A 13,141-nucleotide genomic window follows, 5' to 3' on the forward strand; every position below is an offset into this window, starting at 1 on the left:
TAACAAAGGTGCTCTTGTCTTTTCCACGAAACACTGAGATATAAGGACATTAATGCGATACCAACAGACATACACACACACAAACACAGAATTGAATTAGGGGATTTGCTACGCTTTAACCAACCAAAGCAAAGTATTTACAAAATAAGTATTTGAAATGTTTGATAGTGTCGTCAAATTTTATGATAATCGTATTTAGGCCTATTTATAGTGCAGTGAAAATGCCGTATGGAATGACAATTTATATTTGCTTTGCTTAGTCCGAAAATGACTCGAAATGTTGTTGAATGTTAACTGTAAATGTTAACTGAAAGTTAACTGAAATGTTAACTTAAGTAAATGTTAACTGAAAGCTATGTTAAGATAAAATAAGAGTATTTTGTACTACCATTTGATAATTAAATATTTCATTTTATGTTGTTGTTGTTCCGGATCGGTAAGACATACAATAAAAGGTTAAATTACCTGTGTCCGCCAGTCGATCCTTGTGCTGTGTCCTATTACAGGAGATGCATTTCGGCAGAATAAACTGCCATCATCAGTCCTAATATAAGTCCTTGTTCTTCCCCATTGGGTGTAGACGCGTCGACTGTAGTTGCGTCCAAAACATAAACATTAATAATCGAATGCAATAAATAAATAAATGACAGAGATATGATGAGGTGAAAATATGATGTTAATGGAGTTACAAGAACAAAAGTTTAAATAAAAATAATTGAACTGTAATAGTGACAGGAATTCTACGGCTTTGAAAGTGTGTCTAGAGGGGAGAAGTGGGCGGCGGATAATAATGTTATTGATATGTTTTTATGGAAACAGTATGAAAATTACAATGTATAGATGTTTTGTGTGAATTTGGAGGCTACTTTAAACAAATTCTAACTGCTTAACATGTGTTTGATTAACTTAACATAACTTGCACATCACATTGTTTTTTATATGTACAATATTTAGGTACGGTACATTAAGTTATTGTGTTTTGCTAATTCCTTGCTGTATTTATTGCTGTATTCCTTGTTCTTCCCCATTGGGTGCGTCTACACCCAATAGGGAAGAACAAGGACTTATATTAGGACTGATGATGGCAGTTTATTCTGCCGAAATGCATCTCCTGTAACAGGACACAGCACAAGGATCGACTGGCGGACACAGGTAATTTAACCTTTTATTGTATAATTAAATATAGTTACACATATACAACATATTTTAGAAAACAAAAATCAACGTACAATTTAGTTATTGATGATATTCTTCAGTTTAATTTAAGTATGCGTTTAGCAAAACACAATAACTTAATGTACCGTACCTAAATATTGTACATATAAAAAACAATGTGATGTGCAAGTTATGTTAAGTTAATCAAACACATGTTAAGCAGTTAGAATTTGTTTAAAGTAGCCTCCAAATTCACACAAAACATCTATACATTGTAATTTTCATACTGTTTCCATAAAACATATCAATAACATTATTATCCGCCGCCACTTCTCCCCTCTAGACACACTTTCAAAGCCGTAGAATTCCTGTCACTATTACAGTTCAATTATTTTTATTTAAACTTTTGTTCTTGTAACTCCATTAACATCATATTTTCACCTCATCATATCTCTGTCATTTATTTATTTATTGCATTCGATTATTAATGTTTATGTTTTGGACGCAACTACAGTCGACGCACAGGCTCGCTGCCCATGTCGGCTTATTCCTTATAAACATGTACGTTTTTTTTACATAGATGTAATGTAAAGTTTTATTTTATTTTATTCTTGAATTTACTTATGTTTTTTTTCTTCCTTTAAATATTTGTGTACATATTCTGTATATACTTTGTTGGAATAAAGAAATAATTCATTCATTCATTCATTTTCATAACTTAGACGCTTTAAAAATCCAAAGCAGAGCCAGAGTTGATACAGCAACGGTTATAGAATATTTTTTCCTATAATGATTGACATAGTTTTAGAATAAATAATCCTTGATAAAAGGTTAGATTAAAATAATCCTACCTCATTAGTTATGGAAAATATTATATTTAATTTCTTTGAATCAGCTGTCTGAAATTGTGAAATATGCAGTTTAGCAGTTCTTTTTGTTTACATTTAAATGTCAAAGCAAATGTAAAAAAACATTGTTAGAGTTATCATCGCAGCCATGGAGACCAATCAATATTTACTTTTAAAATGTTCACCTCAGAACTTTTAAAGCCAAAGGGGCAAAGCCTTCGGTCAGTATCGAAATGTGAATAGTCCTATAATGGTTCTTGTATGATAGCTATATTTTTGTAAAATTTAAGCCCAGTTGGTTCAGTAGTTTTTGCACCTATTAGTAATACACATACTGACAGACACCATTAGATTTTTATATAATAGTATAGATTATTTCCTAGATTGGTCAATGTGACATTTATTGTATCCATATTTTCATTATCTATACAGTAATTATTTAATACGCAAGCAGGTTTTTTGTGACAATTACTCCTCCGAAACTACTGAACCGATTGACAAGTTTTTGGTGTCATTGGAAAGAGCGTAACGTGAAGTTGTGCAGGAAACTTTCTTTTTAGGGGAATAATTAGAGTGTGAGGCCCTGGGGCCATTTAAGTTTCGTATTTCTCCATAAGGATAACAAGGGAGATAATTTTTATTTACAGAAACATATGTTTGTTACTTGAAAATAGTCAATGTGTACTACATAATAATTGCTGTGTATTATGACTGTTAATGTATACTACATTTCCATCAAGGATTGGGTGCTTTAAACTTTACTCATATTGGATCTCACTGCTTTATTTTCATGCTGGGAATAGTAAAAAATTTAGTTGAGAATAAGTTATCATATTAGAAAACTTTACTATAATAATTGATGTATTTAAAAACACAAATCTTTGACTTATTAATTCATTAGAAATGAGACAGCTGATCGAGAAATCAAACAAATCATCCACTTACTGAGAATAATGTTTTTACACAAACATAGTTTTTTAACCAATAACTTGATTCTTTTTTACCTGTGGGTGATGTATTTTGAGTTTGCAGTTATGAAAGCACCAAGCCAAGTAACTTTTATCTAATTTTCTTAATAAACTAACAGTATTTTCTACAGTATTTTACAGTATTTTAACTATAAAGTACTTGGAATATTTTCAAAAAACCAGCCAGTTTTGACTAATTTAAGCTTAAATGTTTTAATGGCCATCATTTTGAAATTGTAGGTTGAATCTAGATGAACTTTTTTCTAACACGGGTCTTTTCTACCTTAACATGCATACCAAGTTTCATAAAAATCAGTAAAAAACATTAAAATATAAAAAAGTGTATGTCAAAAATACTAAATGGCGGATATTTGGGTAACGAAGCAATTTTAGAAAAAAATATTCTTGATTTTCTCTTTATTTTTACCCAAGGAATCACTAGGTAAAATATGTCCCCACCTTTTTTGAACACCATATTTAATTTATTGCTAAACTTCGTCGCAAATGTGATTAAAATAATCACACAATGAAAAATAAATGCTGTCCGCAGGCAGATGATGCACGGGTAGTCGTAGGGAGTACGGTATCGGTGAACCGCGCGAGTTGTGGAGGAGGAATGATAGACGTGAATTTGGAGTTGAGTTGAACTGCTAGTGCTGCTATTAATAATTGCAAGCCAGCGACCGCCGAGGCGCGACCATGCCGGGCCGGCGACTGGCGAGGCGAGCGCGAGACTGCGTGTTTCCTCGATTCTCCGCTAGAGGCAGGATGTGACGGGGCCCTACGCATCGCGCAGTGATACGTCTGGGTTTCCATTGTCTGTGCTTATACTGCATAGTAAAAAATGTGATGTATCAATTACGGCAAGCCTCATCACATAATCATCACCAAAATAAAGGTATAAATTAAAATTCATACACTATATAGTACAAAATATACAAATAGTTGGAAGATACCACTTTTCCAAATTATCCAACACGTCTTGATCGATGTCAAGTTCAAAATTGGAAAGTAATGAAAAATACAGCTGTGAGCCAATACATTTTTTTAGTATAGTTTTATAAACGTTTTTGATTTCCTGATATTATGCAGCAATAGTTCTAATTAGGCCAAAGGAGGTGTTCATTGCTATCTGTTCCTAATAAACTACTTAGAGTTGACATAATGTTGGGAAACGGTCCAGCCAGACCCTAATGTCGTTCTTTCTACCAGCAGAGCGTTCACTGACAACCGGAACTAAGGTTAGCAAACCGAAGTCTGTACCGCTGCTTCTTACTAGACCCTATAACTGAACTTACACCTCGGCACCGATATTGTATTTAGGTTGTCATTTTTCATTTTATTGTATACAGGTGTTTACAAAGTTTGAAGAAAACTTTACAGCTGACATTCTTGGCACACATTTCCAAGCAATCTTTAGGGTCTTTAGGTTTGATGGATATCACATTTTCGCTATTAGCCTTATAATTGATTTCCTCGCTGTATCATTCCACAAAGTCATTTCACTACTCAGAGTTAAACTACATAACAAAACCACATAATTTTAGGAAATATTTCAACAGGAAGAATCTAGGAGAAACAAACTTCCAAAATTAATTATCAAAATGATCTATGTTCGGGTTTTATACATATCCGGCCAATCAATTAATTACATAAAAGGGAAAGGGCAAATGGTTATATTATTTTGTCAAGCAAATGTTACCTATTAAACGTGTTATAAATTTATAACATTTAAATTTTATAATGCCACTTGGTTAAAGCGAATTACATTTTTGATTAACCATACATTGTTAACGAATAGCAAGTAAACAACAATAAACTTATTTATTTATAGTAAACAAACTGAGCAATTACAACAATTGAAGTAGTTCGAATCTAAAAAGTCACCAATATAAGGAGGCACTCACAACACGAGCGTCTAAGAAAATATTGCATTGTAAAGTCATACAGTGAAACAATGTCAACATTGGGTTGACTTTATGGCTCTGTCTACGTCTGTGAACACAGTGCAAGATAATGTAGATAGGTCCTCAATTAGTGAAATGTTATCATTGTTATCAGTCAGTGATAAGATCGCGACACGAACACACAGGAAGACTGCCGTTCCTGCAACTCTGCGAACGCAGAAAACAAGATTAATTTCTAAAATTTGTAAAATTAAGCTACTTAAACACATCATAACTGTTAGCAAATTGTTTTCGTTACAAACTAATCAAAATAGGGTTCAATGGGGGTTCTCCGTTGAAATCAATTTTCTAGCATACTTAACATATTTTTACGATTGAGGTGTCATTAAAGCTTATGATCTAGCGCACCTGCGAATTACACATGTAATTTCCTTATGGGCTTCGCCCCTCACGCTTAATTTATTTCTAGAGCCATTTTCGATGAACCAGTTATGGGCCAACTTTCTTATGGAAGTTTAAATGTGAATTTTAATTTACAGCTGTTCCTGTTTTCAGATTATGAAATGCATTTGATTTAGACTGCGTTTTGACAACTGTGACCTGATAGGTAAATGAATCACTCTTTAAAGTGTACATTTAAAACCAACAAATTTATTGTAAATTAGTAGTTCTATTCACCTAATAACTTTTCTAAACAATCGTAATCTTCAAAGGATAAATAGTTAATGCACTGGATTAATTTTGTTTCGGAAACAAGTTTTGGATCCTAAAAAACTGCGCAATTTTTGCTACGGATCCCTTCGTTACAGGTAAAACTGTATGATCAAACAAATAAAAAGCTAGCTGCCCACTATACAACACCACCAACAATTCGATATTTCCACATAACTTTAGTATATACACGCATGGACAGTACTTGGAATTTATTTTCATGTATTATGTACATAGTTTACGACGATATAGTTTCATTGATTTGATAACAAACATTCAAAATCGTGTTTTAATCAACAACAAGTTGCAGGAATGGTAGTTTGATTAAATCATGTGCCTCTGTGTTAACATACAACTACCACAACTACTGACATTTAGCAGACGGCCAAAAATAGACCTGAACAGTAAAACAGCTGATTTGGCATGATTGTTGCGCAGGTGTACCACACTTTCCACACCGATTTTCCCCGCTTTCCCCGATTCGCGGCGATGCCAAAAGCGGTTTTTCTACACGGTCGACTTGAAAATCACCGTCTGGAATTCCTGTAGTTGACCTAAGCTCGATTGTGTTTATAGTTTTGACCTATAAATATGATAGGTCAAAACCTCTTATTTTCAATAAGTCGTTGATGCCAAATGCCTAAATAGTAGGCCTTCTGGTTAGTAACATTTGGACAAACGTCAAACATTCATAATTATTGATATCGAAGTGGAATAGCCTAACGACTTAAGTTTTACCATGCTTAACCAATCACCATCACGAAACAATTGCATTACAAGTTTCCTACATCAGTGCATATTTACTTAATTATCACATTGTTATCAATTAAAATACAAACTGCCAAAACTTTTTAATCAATGAAATGGATATTGCTCCCATTCAAAACTCTACTTAGCCTTGACTTACAGGAAAGTATCAGGGGAGGGGGTTGGTTCAAGTTCGTTGGCCCTTGGAGAAATGTGAAATAAAAGGAGAATAAGGGAGCGACCCTCTCTTCACCCTATTTTGCAGACACAGTACAATACGCCAGGAGTCTTGGATATAATTTACAGAAAATCAATACAAATAGGCTACACTAAATATAACTGCAAATATGGCTGTTGTGTTTCAAAATATGCTCACGACTTTCTACTTTGTACTGTATATAAAAAATTGTAAAAGTTAAAATTTAATTACCCCCACCGCAACAAACCTGCGGACTAAGCGAATTTTCATTTTCCTGACTATTATATTTTGACAACAATATCTCCTAAAAAAATATATTTATTCCCTATGCATTTAAATAATGAGTACAGTACATAGTTTTGCTGTTATAGGGAAGGTGAAATAATTAAAATTTTCTAACTTGATCCAACTATGTTCATACAGATACAAAAGTCAACTTATTTTCCATCAAAATAAATTGTGAAATAAAAATTTACAGTTTCTGGAATTTCCTCATACTATTAAGCATATAATAATGCTTCATAATTCTAAATTAGGTTTTTTTTTTTAACTTTACATCATTTTACAGCTTTTGTTGGAAAAAATAATAATAAAAAAATTTGATACTTAATTTTAATTAACGATACAGTACTTATACATGTTTACTAAAACCTAAACCAAAGTCAACAATGTCGTAATGGCTGGCTTCTATCCAATCACATTATAGCAGTCAAGTCAAAAGTTATCACTTGATAAAGCTTTGGCTGATGTCTGAAGATATATTAATATTTTTATTGGCTCCAAAAAAATTTCCCTCTCTAAAGTTAGACTATGCTATTAAATGTCAGAAATTAATTTTTAAAACATCGAAGATCGTATTATTTAACTGAAAGATACACATGTAAGTTGTGAATGAGCATAGGAGTCAGAATATAAATAATATAAGCTGGGGAAAAAGAAGATAAACATTTAAAATCTACATCTTATTGTTAATTCAACCTGTTTAACAAATTTCTCCCATTGGGAAAAGCTATTACTTTAGGTAGCTAAACCAAGGACAGATTTACTGAATTTTTTCATTTTGATGTCCCAAAATGCCAAAAACTCAAACTGCAAAAAAGCTCTTCAAAAAAGGTCCAGAGAGAAATTGGGAAATTTTACGTTATAAAGATAAAAAACGAGAAAAACCAATTTTTACCCTATAAATACCCCCATTAAACCCTGTTCAAATGGTTCGATCATGCTGGTTCGCAAACTCGTTCGAATGAACGAACATACATGTTTGTACCAAATTTCATCGAAATTGAATAATTTTTGCTCGAGTTATCGTGTGAGTTAACGGACACGGATGGTTATTTTGCCTATGGGGACATCAAAACAAAAAAGTAAATCGGTCCTGGGTCCAGGTCTCACATGAGACCTAGGGTATTAGCTTATTCCCTATAATAGTAATTCACTAAAAACCTTACTTGATATATAGCAAAACCTCGCTAACTCGACAGTCAACAGCTGACATAGCAAATCTTCTTGGCTTTGTATTGTGTTTGACTTTTCAAGTTTTAATTGTTAAATATTTAACATTTTCTTGAAGATGATTAAATATGTAAAAATACTTATCTAAGCCAAACATTTATCAGTAAAAATTAATCTGTTAAGAATTTGTTTGAATTTCAATGTTCTGGATAAATCGAGAACCCCAGACTCAATAGCCTCTGGGCCCACAAATAGTCGTGTTAGTGAGGTCTTACTGTCGTGGTATTTACAAATATATAGCAAACAAAAACCACACTATACTTGACACACGGAACTATACTCCAAGAACCTCTATTTTTCCGACTACATTTTGCACAAGCAGTGACACGCAGAAGCAGGCTCCATGCTACGCGACTCTTCAACCTTTAAACTGATTGATAGGGCTAGTATAGGGGGAAGGAGATTGAAATTATGTTCAATCGGTTTCTAGAAAGATGTGTGTGAGGTACTCGTGAAACTATCGCCTGGGGATGTCACATATTTTTCTGAAAAATTTAAATTGCCCGGAGGACAACTCCGTTGTGGCACCCTTTTTTTTTGTCCTAGGACGCCAGGCACGAGCCTGGGATTGTTTTCACATTACTTCAGGCTAGACCTAGGGGTTGCGGCATTGTCACTTAGATAAAATCCATTGGTGACTTGGAGGGGATCGAACCCGGGACCTCACGGACTGAAGTCCCGCGCTCTAGCCACTATGCCAGCTCGCTCCCCCATACCCGTGGTTAATGGTGCTGCAACTAATAGCAATATCTTAACAATACCGGGACCTATGAAACTGCTGTAAGCTTTTTACTAAACATAGCAGTCTGTAACATATATTTTATAGAGTATTACTGAACCTAAACTGAGTGTAAAGTATCATAGGTTTATGTACTGGAGTGAACTCTTTCCCATTCAGGCAACCCTGCTACCCTTACAAAAATTCTTAAAACCTAGACATTTGTAGGCCCACTCTTTTACCCCCTGGACCAAACTACGAATTTTTGGGCTGTCGATATTAAGACCCACAATTAGGATGTAGGCCTAGGCTATAAGATTTGCTAGATTATACTGTCAAGAGGCTAAATGGGGTCCAAGAGTAAGTCATATACCCCTTTACCAAAAATAAGCCAACTTTTAATTTAATCTAGCCTAAATAATGACAAATAATTGGTGAGGAGGTTAATATGGGTTTAGGAATGAGAGAGCCTGTTTCTACCTGCTACATCAGTGGCAATAATGTTGACCCCACCAAAGACCGAGGGGCGAGGAGACAACACTGCGGACCGCTCAACAATCAATCACATTGCTGTATGGAGTCAAAACTGCAGCTCAATTGCTCTGATGACAAAAGTAATCTGAACTTAAAGTTCTTAAGTTCCAAATTAGAGCATTTCCCATCTAGACTGTCTTCATTTGTTTTCAATGAGTTCAGTTTATAAGCCAACATACATGAGGGTTGTCCAGAAGGTTAAACACATTTGAATCTAACAGGAAATGGACACGTCATGTGATGTCAGCTCAGTGTTTGAAATCTTACATGGTCAACATACATACTCATACAATCACAAGTGATAATAACAATAGTGATTAGTCACGATGAAGAAACTAAAGTTTTCCTCGTCTAAAAAAATTGGAAGGAAATGGAAATCTCGCCAAAACTAAAAGTAGCCTACCATTGCGTCAATCCATAGGTCTACGTTTGATTGATTGTTTGTCATAAATTATCATTATGTTGTGAATGTGTAAAATCATTATACCGTATTTTTTATGGCATGGGTGTTTAATATTGATGATTCATATGAAGGGTTGAGGGGACGCAAATGTCTTTTGGGCACATAGCAGTCACAAGTTAGCCATAGGCTTAAAAATAATGGTGAGTATGCCTACTTGTTAACTGTTTAGCTGATTTGAGTTATAAGTAACAAACCCAGTAGGTCTAGGTATTGTTTGTTAAATCACATTTGATGAAAACAAAGACAGTGTATATTATCGCTTAGAAAAATATGGTCTAACGTACAGCCAGGAAGAGAATAATTGTGAATTATACAAATAGACCGAGAGGATAAATAAATAAAATAAATACTCTTTATTGTCACATAACATTTTCAATTATAGCATCTAGCTAAAAAACAGGTGACATTGTCAAATTATGTAATAACATTAAAAAGTAAATATAAAAAATATGAATAGCTAGAAATTAAAGATTAATATAATAATTATAAACAATGTCTTAGAATAGAAATAAATTACAATAAAAGGAGATTAAGTGGAAAGTTAAAGATGAAAATTATTACAGAATCGAGCTGTCCATTAAAAATTCATTAATGCTGTAATAAGTTTTACCTAGTAAAAAGTTGGCAAGGCTGCTTTTAAAAGAATTAGTATTTATTAATATTTTTAATTTTGGGTCCAATTTATTAAAAAAATTTTTTCCCCATGTAGGAAGGTGTTTTTTCAACAAGTTTGAGATTGTGTCTAGGATACTGAAAATTATTTTTGAATCTTGTATTATACGAATGCTAACGAGGATATAACAAACTGAACCAAACAAAACTGCTAAAAGAACGTACCGTACCCGTAAGACTTAAATTACATTAGTTAGGCTAATTAATTTTATTTATTCTCCAAACATGGCAGTTTGTGCAACTAGTTTTAGTACCACAACTTATGTGCTCTTTCATTCACTTAATCCGTGTTAACATCTAAGTTGAAACAAAACTTGTTCACTGCGGTACAGGTGTTGTCACTAAAAGTGGTTCCATTTTATTGCACAAACTGCGGTTTAAACGTGAGTTAAAAAGTGCTAAGTTAAGTTATAATGTAACTTATGTGTACAAAAATGCTTGAGAAAACGCAAATTTCGGGTAGACTTCCATATATCTTTTCACAAACAACCAAATGAAAATATCGATCAATATATATCGAATGAAACAATCGAATAACCGATATTTTCATTAGGTTATTTGTGCCAACAGATATGTAAGTCTACCCCGAATTTTTGATGTAGGCAAACATTAAGTTAGGCCTACACCAAAGAACTGGTAAAAAAATAGTCAAAACTAAGTTCGCTTTTTATGAGTTGACACACGAGTGACTACTACAACTATCCACAGTAGGCCTACTATCCTGAAAATTAGACCAATTCGTTTATACCAAGGCAAAAATGTGGTTCAAATTCCACTATAAACTGTAGGTCCCTTGGTTGCCATTAGCTGTATGGGCTATTAATTAACAGCTGTGTCTAAGGAATAAGTCGGCCTTAGTCACTAACAAGACTACAAGATTGTGCCACTCATCCTACACTCATCTCCATTCATACTTGGCTTAAAATACCTACTTTGTATGGTCGCCATTTAATTGAAAAGGTATTACATGGTTTTGAATGTAGGCCTAAGTATGTTGTAAACTCTATTGTAGACTTTCCAGTACAAAATAGATACTCAGACCAAACATAACTTAGGCCAACTACTACGTTGTAAAGTTATTGTAATTGAGGTTACAGGGGTAGCCTATTTTATAACAACTTGTCAACACTTGGTTTAGAAAGTAATGGAAACACTAAGGTTGTAACGTTATAACCTATCTTAACCCTTCCCGGACGGGCGAAATCGTGACATAGAACGGGACAAAATTATAGGAAAAATAAAAATTAATTTTCCTTATTTGTGTTTTGTTATAGGCTACCGGGTGATTCAAAAAGTACTTTACAACTTTGAAAATTCATATAAATCTTATTAAACAAGGTACAGAGCTGGTTTTGGTGTTGTTTTAAAGGAAAACACGTCAAGTTTGTTTACCTTAAACTAAAGATGTTCTATGTGACTTCCGTTGGTTATCCTGCAGACATCCCATCGATAGTCGATTTCTTCCCAGACTCGCACTACCATTTCAGGTGTAACTTGCTCAACAGCAGCGTAAATCCTTGCTCTAAGATCAGGTAGAGTGGCTGGCAAAGGAGGTACGAACATGTGTAGGTAACTGTCTGGGGATACAAATGTTTACCCACTTCTAGATGTGCTAGGGAGTTGAAATTTCGCACACTTGTAGTTCTTGGTCCCAAACCACCCATAAAATTCCAAAAAGTCACATTTTCAAATTGTAACCCCCCCGAAATCTTGAATTCCCCCCCCCCCCATGTCATCCTTATGGGAAATAACATTGAAAAATACCGACTTTTGTGTGCCCATCTGAACAGTTTAGAAACGTGCTAGAGACTTGAAATTTAGTAGTATCGTTGGCCTAGTATGGGATCTTAAATTAACGGGGGAATTCCAAAAAGTCCCGTTTTCTAATTTTAACCCCCCCAAAAATCCAAAATGGCGGACCTCTGAAAACGACAAAACATATTTTTTTCAAACGGCTATAGCTCAAAAACGGTAAGAGCTAGAAAAGATTTGAGGAAAAAACGTAGGTTCTAAATTAAATTTCCTACAAGACAATATTATGCGTTTTTCAAAAATCGCACTCCTTCACCGTCAAAAAACCCCTACTTTCTTCAAAATTTTGTAAATTTCTTTCAAATTTTTAACGGTTTTCACTATTTTTTCTAACTAAATTTATTATTTTACCCAAATCCAACGGAAGTCACATAGAAAATCTTTAGTTTAAGATGAAAAAACTTGAAGTGTTTTCCTTTAAAACAACACCCAATCCAGCTCTGTACCTTGTTTAATAAAATTTATATGAATTTTCAAAGTTGTAAAGTCCTTTTTGAATCACCCGGTACAAGTATACATAAAATAAACACAATGGAACACTTCATACTGTCAAAATAATTTCTTACTCGTTTTTAACTATGAGGATATATCCACTACCCGTCTGCGGTTGAGTAGAAAACCAGCTGATATATCCGCCACCCGTCTTTGAAGATATGACCATGGCAACATTATGCAATAAATAAAGAACAATATGTAAACAATAAATAAAGATAACATAGTGCTGAGTGCGAGACGTCGAGGGGGGAGCAAAGGAGAGGTTGGAGGGGTGCGGGAGAGGAGGAGGCACGGGAGAGGGGTCTAGGCGTGGGCACAGAAAACGTACTACTATAACCCAGAATGCCAACCGCATGGTAAAAAGCATTAAGCGTTTTGAGAGAGCTTTGCCTGTCAATCC

General features: G+C 34.2%; 1 protein-coding gene across 1 annotated transcript in view; it reads right to left on the reverse strand.

Annotated features, from left to right (window-relative positions):
• Nucleotides 1-13,141, reverse strand: part of LOC129001832 (protein Gawky-like) — a 72,512-nt gene that overhangs the window by 58,255 nt on the left and 1,116 nt on the right. The gene's annotated exons all lie outside the window — the stretch shown is intronic.

Source organism: Macrosteles quadrilineatus, unplaced genomic scaffold (assembly GCF_028750875.1).
Source record: "Macrosteles quadrilineatus isolate MER2022 unplaced genomic scaffold, UCM_ALF_1.0 Scaffold_8__2_contigs__length_117827958, whole genome shotgun sequence".
NCBI lineage: Eukaryota > Metazoa > Arthropoda > Insecta > Hemiptera > Cicadellidae > Macrosteles > Macrosteles quadrilineatus.